General features: G+C 46.1%; 1 long non-coding RNA gene across 2 annotated transcripts; it reads right to left on the bottom strand.

Annotated features, from left to right (window-relative positions):
* Positions 1–989: 989 nt before the first annotated feature.
* Positions 990–13,080, bottom strand: LOC116831463 (uncharacterized). Of its 2 annotated transcripts, none has more exons than XR_012654664.1 (4): positions 12,993–13,080; positions 8,671–8,865; positions 4,015–4,317; positions 990–1,692 (listed from the first exon to the last, which is right to left on the bottom strand). It is a non-coding gene; the product is annotated as an uncharacterized LOC116831463 (long non-coding RNA). The 2 variants fall into 2 exon arrangements; XR_004375202.2 differs by lacking the exon at positions 990–1,692 and adding an exon at positions 2,048–3,366.
* Between the last annotated feature and the right edge of the window lie 134 nt (positions 13,081–13,214).

The raw sequence follows: 13,214 nt of genomic DNA, 5'->3' as shown, positions 1-13,214 counted from the left end.
TCTACTCTTCTCCCATGGCCCTCTTTAAAGACCCTTAGTGCTTCCTGCATTTCTCTAGATTAAGTTTCATGCGCCAGGTGCTGGGCTCAGAACAGTGGATCTAAAATCCCTTTCTCAGCTTCTGTTGTTTTGTGTTACTTCTTCCTCCGGTTTCATGTTTTCAGCAGAGTGGAACGCTTCCTGCTGCTTTTGCTGTTAGCGTCGCTGGAGGAGATGATTGAAGGCCTGAATGGTGGCCTCTGGGCCTTATTACTTACTATTTCCTCCACTTTTGGAGGAAATTCTTTTCACAAATGTTCTCTAGTTGTTAACTGCCCTGTTATCCTTCCTCCAGCTGCCTCTGGTTTTAAGCCAGAGCTGTCATGAGACTGAGAATTTCAAAGCTCCTCTTAAAAGCTGCATTTGTCCCATCATCTGCAGGGAGAATCTCTTGGCTATCCTGTGCCTACAGTAGTTTCCCAGGTTGATAGAACATGTCTTCTGGCCAAGCTCCAACAGTAGGCAATGACCCCAAAATCAGGGACATGAGAAAAATAGCTGCACAGGACGCTTGAAATGAGGGCTGGGTGGGTGACTTGGGAGATCAGGGTAGGATACAGAGCCTCTACCCTGACGGATGCAGCTTTGACTGAGTCCAGCCGTAACAAAGGCATCAGCCTCTCATGGGCTATACCAACCAAACTTGGAGCTGTCAGCCCAGTTCTCTGTGTACAGTTGGAACATGTCAGCCAAAAACACCACCACACTTAGTACTAATTAGCAGACTCCTTGACAGTCTCAGTAGAGAACTCCAGGACTGAATTCAGCCAAAGGCTGATCTTCCCTCCTCTCTCCCTCTTCCCCCCTGAGGCTGGGAGCTTCCATAACCAAGGTTAAGATGCTGGCAGGGCAGTCTGGAGGACACTTGCAGTGCCACGACCCGTTCTGTACTTTTCCTGATGGGTTTATAGAGAACTTCAGGCTCAGGTCACATCAAGTCCCAGCAGAATTATTTAAAAAAAATCAGCACCCCCAAGCCTTCTTGAAGAATGTGGCTTCAGGTTCAGCATTGATGATGTCAATAACAAACTATAAATGTGAAACAGCGGCAAGGACTAAGATGCACCAAAGGTCAAAAAATGGGGACAGGTTAGAGGCATGTACATCTTGTGCTTCTCAGTGCACGGTAGGGTTTGTTACCACTGATCTCCTCATGGTTAAATCACACTGTTTCTTATTCCCGTCTCTCTTTTCTGTTAACACCTTCCTCCAACCACTAAGAAGTCCTATGTGAGCCCCCTGGGCTTAATTTGGCTTGAGTTGCTAAACCCACCTGTCTCTGCCCTCTCCTACCTAAGAAAGGGATTCTGTGTTAGTGGAGAGACTGCCATAGCAGGGTGCATAAAATCATTGGGAAGTTACGAAAGAGGAACTTACTCAGTGGTAGTAAGAGGTGCTGGACAGGCACCCCTGAAGGAGACAGTCTGATCTCTACTAACCAGCAGAACTGGTGCACCAGGGAAAGTCACAGCACTAGCTTCCTCCATCTTGCCCCACCAACACGCTTGAAGCCTGTTCCTGAGAGATCAGTCTTAGGCAGCGAGGAAGCAATGGTACTAGTCTATCATCCAAAGGTGCCAAGTGCAGAGGTAATTTTGTGCTAGACTCCAACATGGGGAAGCGGTGACCAAAGATGGTGGTTGGGTGTGCTAGCTGAAATGAAGATGTAAGACCTTGAGTTAATTCTCAGTAGATAAGGTGTCTGCAGTCAAACACCACTCTCCCCACTAATGGGCATCCTTCTCAGAAAAGGGGACTGATCAGTCCGTGAAGACTGAACTCCCCTCTCCTTGCCATATTTGGTCTTTCCACCAGGTATGTGTCCACCTCACATCAGTGCATCTCTTCAGTGAATGTTGGAGGGGGCTCCAGGGCACATCACCATCACTAAAAATATACTAGAAACAAAAAAGGAAGTCACTCCAAGCAATGCCCAGTGCAGAATCTTTCCTGTTTATTGTTCCATACCGACAACAAAAAAATGCCCCCGTTTCCAAAATCTCCCTGTAGCTACCTACCCCACTGACTGACACAGATAGCAGTATCATGTTCAGATAAAATCCATGGCTTCTCCAGTTTCTTACAGGTATCTGTGAAGATAATTTAGACACTGAAAGTCAGGGGGGCTAATTTACCAGGTGGGAAATGAGGGCTGCAGCCTCCAGACACAACAGGCCATTTCATTCACCAAGAAGCGGAGATCTACAGAGGGAATACATTTTTCACAGCCCCGCACTGTGTTTGGGGGGCAGGGGGAGCAGTCACGAGCAGGCCTTGTTCTTGTAGCACCACTAGATGGCAGCAATAAATCTGCTGAGCAGAGCAGAACTTGCGGCCAGAAAAAGAAAAGAAAAGAGGGTGTTTCCCTTGCAATCAGGGCAGGTGAGTAAAGAGGTCAGGGTACCCTCAGAGCAGAAAGGCTCTTCCCGGACCTTGGGGGCAAAGACAATACCGAGAAAGTGCTGGGCCAGCACTAAACATGCAAACCATTGGTGTGAAATCTGTCACCCGTTCATGTGCAAACAAAGTTTGGGCGCTCAGCTGCATGTTTAACCCCTTCCATGCGAGGTTATCCCACTAAACCCGTGATACCAGATTCCTTGCCAGAGCAGGCTTTTTCAAACCAATCTCCCTTGCTCATCTCACTGGTTTACTGCTGCAGTACTAAGACATCTCATTCAAGCTGTGCTGCCCGTTTCCCTGTTTAATGTGTCTTGTGCCAAGCTTCTGGTAGCTTCGACAGTTATATCTTTGGTCACATCTACACAGCACAGAGTACCCAAGCCCGGGCACCTGCACATGAAATCTGTGCTTACCAAGCATGTTGCATTGGTACGTTCACCCCTACCAGTGTAGCTGCATCTACTCTGGAAGTGCACCGACTCCTCTCTGATGATGTCAATAGACGGCTTCCTTGTTTAATCCTTTCCCCTGCCAATTTCCATGCCTGACATGGCAGCATCCCCTGTGCACCCCTGATTCTGGAGATACAATATTTCTCAACAGCTGTCGCACACCTTATCCCTAGTGGTGAATCCAGATGGAGGAAGTTTCTTGCACCCAGTGCCCAGAGGCAAATCCAGTGGCAAAGTTTTTGCCTGATGGTGAATCCACAAGCAGGAAGAAAACAGATAGTTTTGAAAGCACGTTCTTGTAAGTCTAACGCAGCACCTCTCATTCCACAGTAGACTGCTGCTTGGAATCCAGTTGGGATCTTCTCACAGCTGCTCCACAGGGGGATATAAATGATAAAACCAAGAGCTGGAGAGGAGGAATATTAAGCTGTGCAGGAATTACATCCATCCTGTTGTGCTGGAGTCCTGGTGCCTACAATTAATGGTGTAATTTATCAGTGGCAGAGGGATCCACCAGGTCCCAGTACTCTCATTTATTTGATCTGATCTACACAATTTAAGTGAATTTAGAGCTGGTAGAGGGTGCTAGCCTGGCAGCCTTTAAGACCAAGGTCCTATATTTATTTAGCCACTGAACAGGGACAGCAGTGCGTGCTTAACCCCAGCATTTCGTCACCAACATCTCTCAGGCCTGAGCTGGATGCCCCATGTCTTGGGCCAGCGGAGACTTCCAACGAGAGACAACGCAGGCCAAACTCATTTCACGGATGCTGCCCATGGGCAATCATCTGGTCAGCAGCTCGTCACTGCTGACCTACGATGGGTGCAAGCTAGTGTGAGGGCCTCCATCCCTTCTCTCCCTCGTTTTAAGTGTCCCAAGATGATTTGATGGTTGCAGGTTGAAATCTTCCTCCATATTAAAAACCTCATCTTTATAATTCTCTAATGTTAATTTGCATAGCTGAGCTCTAGACTCTCTAAGGCTGCTTGCAGGCTTACTTATCACTCAGAACAACCAAACAGGTTTTTGTTCAGCACAAACAAACAGGAAACTGCCTGATTTCCTCTCCGCCTCGCCCCTCCCCCACCCCCATTTTTTTTAAATAGATAACCAGTTCACCTGATTTGTGAAGAGAAGACCATGAGTAACCACACAGCCAGGCATCGTGAGAGTGGTTGTAACTCGGAGCTTAGCCGTCAAACAGAAAACACGCTTCCTCTTTGTTGCAGCAGCTGCTGCAGCCGAACTCTATCCAGGTAAGGATGCTCCCTGGGTTTGCTGTACCGTGTATCACAGAGCACAGCTGGAGGGGACGTTTTATAGCCATTAGGGCTGGCATGGTAAGGCAAGACCTAGGGTCTGGTTCATTGTTGCTTTGCAGCTAGTGGAGTAGTTCAGCGTGGTGGTGTTTTTATACTGCCGCTGTGAAGTGCAGAGTGAGAAATATACTGAACTGGAAATGTAGGGGAGAAGAGAGCTAGCAAAATTCTGAGCCAAGATGTAACCAGATCTAACCTGGTGATGGCTAGATCTGAAGGTCTTAAATTCTTGGTGCCCAATCCTGCACAGTCACACCAGTGTCAATCTGGATTAACTCCACTGAAGCCTGATCCTAACGCTATCATCACAACAGGCCCTGACTTTCCTACCACAACCGTTTTACAACAGCGTAACTCCACTGAGGTCAATGGAGCTACTCCTGGTTTACGCCAGGAAAAACAAAACTCAGGACCATCAGCCTTACTGAATGACCACATCTTTGCCTCAGTTTCCCAATTTGTAAAATGGAGGATAACTTTACTCCAGAGAGATCCAGCAGGGTGTTAATGTTATTGAGGGAAGGGCCAAAGCCTTCTCAGTCAATGAGATCTGGATCAAAAAGCCCCCTAGAGCAGAGATGGTTTTTGTGTTCTGTTTGTACAGTACCTAGCACAACAGTGTCCTGGTCTCTGACTGAGGCCCCTAGGTCAGTGGTCCCCAAACTTTTCAGGGTCGTGCCCCCCTCCCTTCCCCCATCTGCTCTCCCTGGAGCCAGGAGTGGTGCCATAGCTCCCGGGGGGGAGGTGGGGGAAACCACAGACAGGAGTAAGGGTTGAGTCTGGGGCCAAGAGCACAGCCAGGAATGGAGCCTCAGCCAGGCTCCCTCCCCAGCCCCGTGGGAGCTAGGCCAGGCCCTGCCATACACCCCTGAATGTTTGGGGGTGCGCCCCACAGTTTGGGGACCTATGCCCTGGGCATTACAGCAGTGGTTCTCAAACTTCTTTACTGGTGACCCCTTTCACACAGCAAGCCTCTGAGTACGACCGCGTGGGCCCCCCCATATACATTAAAAACACTTCTTAAAATATTTAACACCATTATAAATGCTAGAGACAAAGTGGGGTTTGGGGGTGGAGACTGACAGCTTGCGAGCCCCCGGTAATAACATCACAACCCCCTGAGGGGTCCTGACCCCCAGTTTGAGAACCCCTGCACTACAGTGATACAAACAGTAAATAGTAATTTGACCATCTTTAGAAAATACTGCAAAATTTTCCTCTTCAAGAAAGCCTTTTAACCATAGCACGAATGACTCTCACACCACTGACACCTACATCTACTCAGCCTAAAACAACCTTCGCTGCAGAGGGGACTCTAGCGAGGAGCAACCCGAGTGCAAATCTCTCATTAGCCAAGCTCAAGCAAGAACAGCCCCACTGAGAGAGAACCCTGGAGCGGCTGTATCCACACTGATGCTGCACTCACTCATGTCGGGCCCCTCATGTGAGGACACATCTCTGGGTTCTTTGCACTGCAATAACCTGAACCACTCTATGAATTCTTTCCCAGTGAACTGGGGGATAACTTGTCTGTCCTTTCTGGGCACACAGCAGGAATTGTGGGAAGGCACAGGAGAACTAGCAGCAGTCCAGCAAAGTTAAGCTGCATCCACGCTGCAGAGCGGTCGGGGGAGCAGCTGACAAGTTGTGCTGACTGTACCTACACCCCTGGCAAGCCAGCCATCTCGAGTGAAAAGCACTCCTACACTCCAGTGAAAGGATTTTGTGTGTGGACTGGACTCAAGTTAGGGGCAACACTCGAGTTAATTCTAGCTCTTTACATGGAAGAAGCCCAGACACTGCAGTGATGGGTGACAGCATAAAACCCGAAGATATAGAATAAGTGAACTGATGAAGAACAAAGTAAAAATGCCACTGATATGGTGTAATAAACGTCATCCCAGGAAATCAAAAACAGAGCTGTAAAGGACGGGAACCGCACAACAATAGAAGACACTTCACCCCAACTTGGGAGACAGTGTCACCTGCTTGATAGAGGAAATGAATAAACTTTCCACTGACGAGGCAGCTTTTCATCTCTAGATGTAAAGGTACTTTGCAAGGCAAGCCTCATTATCACACAGCTGGGAAACACTTGCTCAAGGTCACAGAGATGGTGAAGTCGAAAGGACAACCATGGTGGTGCAACAAGATATACCTAAGGTCACACAGCAAGACATCAGTAGAGATGGTCTCATTACCCAAGAAGACCTGACTCTCAGCTCCATGCCCGGCCCACAGGTAGCAGCAGTAATAAGGAACAAACTCTCTCCAGCCTCCTAGGAACTGCTCCAGAGTCCATCGGGGCAGAGGGGCATTATGGATGTTGAAGAGGGTCATGCAGAAGGTTTAGGGTCCACGTACCACTGGCTAGATGCAAAATTTGTCCTCTCAATTACAGCTAAGCCAGAGGGCAAGGAGTTGTGGCAGCGACAGGAAGGGTGAAACAAGGCTGGACAGGAGCACGCTCATGATGCCACCAAAGCATTAGGTTAAAAATATTCTTGTGTTCAAGAGAGGCAAGAACAGGAAGGAAACGGGTTAAGTCTAAGCAAAATGAGCATGTCCAAGAGAGATTAATTCAAACAAGTCCTTTAGAGGGGACAGGACTCCTGAGGCTAATTCTATAAGGTGGAGAGTTAGAACCTATATATTCTTTGTATTCCTCTAGCATCAAAAACTCCACCCTGGATTGGAGCCATTGGGTTAGGTGCTTTACAAACACTTAGGTGGCTAAACACCTTGCAGAAACTGGGTCAAACTCCCATTAAAACCAATGGGAGTTAGGCACCTAAATACCAGGGTGACCACATGTCCCGATTTTTGGGTCTTTTTCTTATATAGGCTCCTATTACCCCCCACCCCGTCCTGATTTTTCACACTTGCGTCTGGTCACCCTACTAAATACCTTGGAGAATCTGGCTTTAGGGCTTGTCTACACAGGGAAGTTATACTGGTATAAGGTAGGATGTGATTTTAAAGCACAGTAGTTATAGAGGTATAACCCCTGTGTGGACACTTATTCTAGCATTAGCAGGCTTGGTTTTGGTTTAGCTTGTTACTTGGGAAGGAGTTTAAGCTTACCCCCATTCCCCGAAGCCACTCAAATCAGAAAAAAATGGTGTCCTCATCTGGAGTCATACCAGTATATCAGGTTAACTACAATGGTATAATTATACTGGTATAACTGGTCAAAACTTTCTCATGTAGACAAGACTTTAGAAGAGTTCATCCCTGCCCTGAAGCACTTACAGTAAAGACAAGACAGAGAGTACAAAGAACCAACATATTAGTGAAGAGTCAACAGAACAGACTTTGAAAGTTGCAATTCCCCACAAGCCCTGCCAGATTCCCTTTCACACAACAGCTCTCCCATTCCCAGCCCTGTCCAGCTGCTACAGTGCCAGACTCAGCTTACTTTCCAGTGTTTAAAAGTGATATTAGACCAAAGATCCACCCACAGACCCCCCCGGGGAATAACTGTTCTTTTTCTGAGCATCACTACTGTGTCCAGCACAGTGCAAATATATATATATCAGACACTCTTTGCCCCAGTGAATTTACAGTTTAATTACCATGCACTGATCCATTAGGGCTTTCATTGTTCTACGGGAGCTGTAGCTTCTTTCTCTCCCAAAGTGACAGACAGCAAGGATGGCTTAGCAGCCTAAACATTAGGTTTGAGACACCTTGACACCATCAGTTCTGATCCCAGTAGAGCTGACCTCAACCTTTTTCCCTTCCTAGGTAGATATAAAATGTAGACCATTTAGTTTATTGGGTGACAGTAGGTATCAAAACTGACACTCTGCCTATGCTGCAGGGATGTTTACGATCCCATTGTACTTCTTGTAAAAGTAGGAGTTTACATCAGTGTCCTTGGCTTTCCCTTCCCACACTGTTCTGTAGTGCGCTGCGTGGTATTTGGTCACTGCTCTCCACCCCAGAACCAGCTGCACCTCAGTGCTGCTGCTCTAATTTGTTAAGTTTGTAAAGCTCTTTGGGATAGTTTAATTTAAAAAATGCTTCATATATAATAAATGTACGATAATATTAAAAATCACAGGGCGTGTTCAATGAAGCTAGCCTAATAATTACTTACATTTTTATAGCACCTTTTATCCAACAAGATCCCAAGGTGCTTTGCAGATTTAATGAGCTGATCTACAAGCTATGCACAGGAGGCACTTCACCTACCACGGAAATGCAGCTACTTCTGGGGTGAGATAGAGCAGCTGTTTGGGGAACCCTACACAACCGTCATGGGCAGAACTATGCCACATTGATCTGAAACTGTTGGGGGAAGGATGCAGAATGTAGAAGATAATTACCCACATTGGAATTTCCCCAGAATATCTTGACCAGTGCCACAGGATCTTCAGTGACCATGTGGTCGGGGCTTATGTTTTATATCCTTTTGGGGGGGAAGGGGGTGTTTGCAGGATGGGTTACATACCTCTAGAGGTTGTACAATGATTTGAAAGGAGGCTGTAGAGGGAAGACGACAATGAGGACATCAGAGAGCTGATAAGGATCTGTGGCTGATTGGCAAGTGTGCAGCTCCACGTGTTGAAGAAGCTCATGTGGAGGCAGAGGTGTGGGTTTGGTTGTTTTCTTTCCTACCTGGCTGACATGTCTTTTCATGTCAAAACTCGGATCAAAGAGAAAAAACAAAAGTAAACAAAACAGACTCCTTTGTGGGAATAGGAACTGAGTTTGGCAGCCAACATCTCTGAGAGATTCTTACTGGGGAAACTGAGAACGGGCATTGGGATTGGTAAATCACTAACAAAGAGAGTGTCCCACAAGGCACTCAGGGCCTGCAGGAGATATACAGGACAAGGGCCCAAGGCTAGGAGAAAAGTCAAACTGCTCTAGAATAGCATCTTCTATAGGGCACCATTCAGCCTTTGTGGTACAGAGATGATGTTTGGGAAACGATTTCATTCTCTCAGGAAACAGGCCTGAACTGGAAGACCAGATCATAAACTCTTCCTTCCCTGAGATACCAAATCCAGGAGGCAGATCTCTTTGCTCATAGCCATCTCCATCACCCTGCTCTCTAAGCTGCAGGTTCCTTAGTTTTTGCATGTAAGCTGTAATTTTGGAGCACACATTGAGTTTATTTGTAATTGAATTCATTCACACAGGCAGGTACTGCTCTTGCAAGGAGAGACCACCCTCCCTCTTCACCTGAGCCGCCTTCTCTCTGCAGTCAAAAGAGGCAGCCCTGATTCTGTTAGGCCCAGATTCTTCCCTGGCCACAGCAAGGGCTCCCTGCTTCTCAATCTAATCTCTACTGAGGCTGATGTAGAACAGCCTGGGGACAGCTCTGAACTGAGCCAGCTGGTAGGTTATGAATTCCAAGGAACCGATGGAAGCAAAGGGACCGCAGCCCCACGTCCCTGTAGTGAATGCAGTAGGTGGTGAGACACAAAAGTCAGCTGTGCTGGCCCTATGCTCCCCAACATACATTGTCCCTTTTATTTGAGGTTTTAATTCAGTGATACTCAGACTGAGTATCTGAGCTGCAAGGGGCTCTTTAATGCATCTCCACAGCTCTTTGCAGCACATGATATTAAAGCACTGTGTGATTTAATTAACAACCAATCGGGATGCTTTTACCATGCTATTAACCAACTGTAGTTGATTAAAATAATAATACTTGGTCAAACATTTTGCTCTGAGAAATTTGTGTATATATTAATATTTCCCCATCACACCGTTTAAATATGAATATATAGTACTACAGTAAATGAAACAATTAATTCACATTCTGTGGCTCGGTTGGATAATGCTGATGGCTAATTTGGCTCCTGAGCCACTCAGCTCTGAGTATCGCTGTTGTAAATGAAAGATTTCAGGAGAGCTCTGTTGTAACCCTGTATTACGGGACTGAGTCATTTTCATGTTGTACTAATTGTGACCAGGTCAAATCTGTTTGTAGGAAATTTAAATACAAAAAGAATTGCTTAGGAAAAGCTCCCACCAAACTTTACCTGCTGCGCACAGCAGACAAGACAATAAAAGAAACAACCCTAAGGACCAGAGGCAATGTGGTCAGTCGGTGGGGAGAGAGGTGACACTCACTGTGGGTCACAGCCCAACAGCCGAGTTACAGAAAAAATGCTACCAGGAACCAGCTCAAGTTAATCATTTTGAACCTTCCCCTTTCCAGTTGGTGCACTCTTGCCCTATCTTCTTTTACCCCCTAATCTGGTCAAAGTAGAATTTTTACCCCTCCTACACTGTGTTCATCTCTGGGCCAAGGGAAGTCACGCGTCTAAAGGTCATGGGACAGGCTTCACGGCCTCTCAAAGCAGGGCCTCCCCTGAGCACCGTGAGATGCAGGAGCAGGAAGAAAATAGCTCCACAGCAATCCAGCATCCTCTTCCAGTCCTATATCCCCCACCAACCATCCTTAACCAGCACCCACCCACCAAGCAATAGCCCTGCCAGCACCAACCGCTATCCCTTAGTTTCTTCAGTGATCCAGTTCCTGCAGAGCATTGGGAAATTCAGGTCACAGTAAGAAGCCACTGAAGAGTGCTATAAAGAATACATAGCTCTTATGTAGTGCTGCTCACCAGTAGATCTCAAAGCATTTTACAAAGGAGGTCAGTATCATTATCCTCATTTTACTTGTGGGGAAACTGAGGCACAGCAAAGTCAAGTGACTTCTCCAAGGTCACCAAGAAAGCCAGTGGCAGAGCCAGGAATAACTCAGGTCCCTGGGGTCACAGTCCAGTGTGCTATCCACTAAAGGCAGAATTTTGGTGGGATGGGTTCTAGGTGGAAAAAGACTAAGAAACTTGGAGATAGGGTTTAGAGCAGCAAACTGCAAATCAAGACTACTGGTTTTTCTTGCTGACTGCCAATAATGTGGGTAAATCAGAGAATCTCCTTCTGTCTCATTTACAAATGTAAAACATTTTACAATGCCCCTGTGAGACAGATAAATACTTGTACTTTCATAGCGGCCTTCATAATACAATAACATGTTGCCCTTTTATAGTACTTTTCATCTGAGAATGTCAATGCACTTTACAATATTAACTTAGTCTCACAACATCTCAGTAAATTAAACATTATTACCATTTTACCAACAGGGAAACTGAGGCAGAGCAAGGTTAAGTGATTTGGGCAAGGTTATACAGCAAACTGGTGGCAGAGGTGTGACTAGAACAGAGTGTACTGACTCCCAATCTGCTGTTCTAACCACTAGGTGCTTTTCCAGCCAAGCTGTAACCAAATCTAATTTGGAGGTGGCTAGATTTGAAGATTCTATATTCTTGGGACCCAATTCTGCGTAGTCACACCAGTGTCAATCTGGATTAACTCCACTGAAGTCTGCTCCTAACTCCAACAACACAATAGGCCCTGACTTTCCTGCCACAACCGTTTTACTGTGGTCAATGCAGCTACTCCTGATTTACACTAAAGAAACAAAACTCAGTAAGGCTGATGGTCCTGAGTGACCATATCTTTGCCTCAGTTTCCCAATCTGTAAAATGGAGGATAATGATACTCCAGAGGTCCAGCCGGGTGTTAATGTTTTTTATGGAGGGGCCAAAGCCTTCTCAGTCAATGAGATCTGGATCAAACCTTGCAAAGACAGAGTGCTACACAAACATAGAGAGGGACAAAGTGGATGAGGTAACATCTTTTATTGGACCAACTTTTGTTGTTGAGAGAGACAAGCTTTCTTTGAGGACCTGAAGAACAGCTGTGTGTAAGCTTGCAACTCTGTCTCTCTCACCAACAGAAGTTAGTCCAGTAAAAGATATTACCTCACCTACCTCGTCCCTCTAATATCCTGGGACCAACACAGCTACACCACCACTAGAAACAATAAAAACACTTACTAATATCTGGCACTTGCCTTCAAAGCACATTAAAAGCGTTCTTCATAAGCCCTCTGGAATGTAGGTAATATATGTACTATCTCCATTGTACAGATGGAAAAACAGATACAGAAAGATCAAATGACTTGGCCAGTGCCATACAGTGAGTCAGTAGCAGAGCTAGGAGAAATCCCAGGAGATGGTTTTGAGTCCTATAACCAGACCACATCTCTCTCTACATGCACCTTTGTGCTTCATATATTCCATATCAATGTTAGGACACTTAAGTGCAACAAGCCCTCAATTAAAAGGGAATAGGGCAGCATTTGCATTATGCTACAGGTTCATGCTTCCATGCACCCTTCAGCGAAGCTGACAGACAGGGGTTTCACTTCTGTTTGTAATAAAAACCCACATGCTGCAGAAGAGCAACTGAGCCCAGAACCCAGTCACTTTTACTCAGAGCCAAACAACGATCCATGCGTGGGTTGGTGTTAGCCACAGTGCCTCAAAGCTCTCAGAGCATTGCCGCAGCTCGCCCAACTCAGCAGACTTTAATTAAGTGAAATCTCACTGTAATTACCTAGATGAGGACAATAGAGTAACGGTTAGTTTAGGCAGCCTGGGATCATTTACACTACTGCTTTATCTGTGCTGCAATCAGTCAGCACTAGCCTCTTTCTCCAGCATAAGAGATTGGAGGATGGGTAAGGATGACAATACTAAGATGTAACTGGGGGGTGGGGGCACAGAATTGCATGCATAGAAAGAAAGCAATTGAACTTATTTTTTAATCTTGCTGCAGGAGAGACTGCTCACGCAAGTGCCAACAGCGTGTCTGATGCTGTTCTTACTGGAGTTTTGCCATAGTCACACTGGTTGCAGGATTAGGTGCTGCAACAGAGGGATCCCAGAAAAATGAAATCACATATACATGCAAGCTGTGCTGCATTTGCAACAACTGCATGCGACACTTTGCAGTTCTATGGCTTCAGTCTTTAGCACTTGCCCTTATCAACCATGTTACAGGATTCTGTGGCATCAGTGGCCCAGATCTTATTTACGATGGGAAGATTTGCAGGTTTACAGTAGTTTTAGGTTTCTTAAAAGTGCAAAGAAAATTAATCATTAACAATAATAATTAACCCACTGATCA

This window comes from Chelonoidis abingdonii, chromosome 21 (genome assembly GCF_003597395.2).
Source record: "Chelonoidis abingdonii isolate Lonesome George chromosome 21, CheloAbing_2.0, whole genome shotgun sequence".
NCBI classification, from domain to species: Eukaryota; Metazoa; Chordata; order Testudines; family Testudinidae; genus Chelonoidis; species Chelonoidis abingdonii.
The sequence above is the reverse complement of the archived record's forward strand: the minus strand, read 5'-3'. Positions and strand labels throughout refer to the sequence as shown.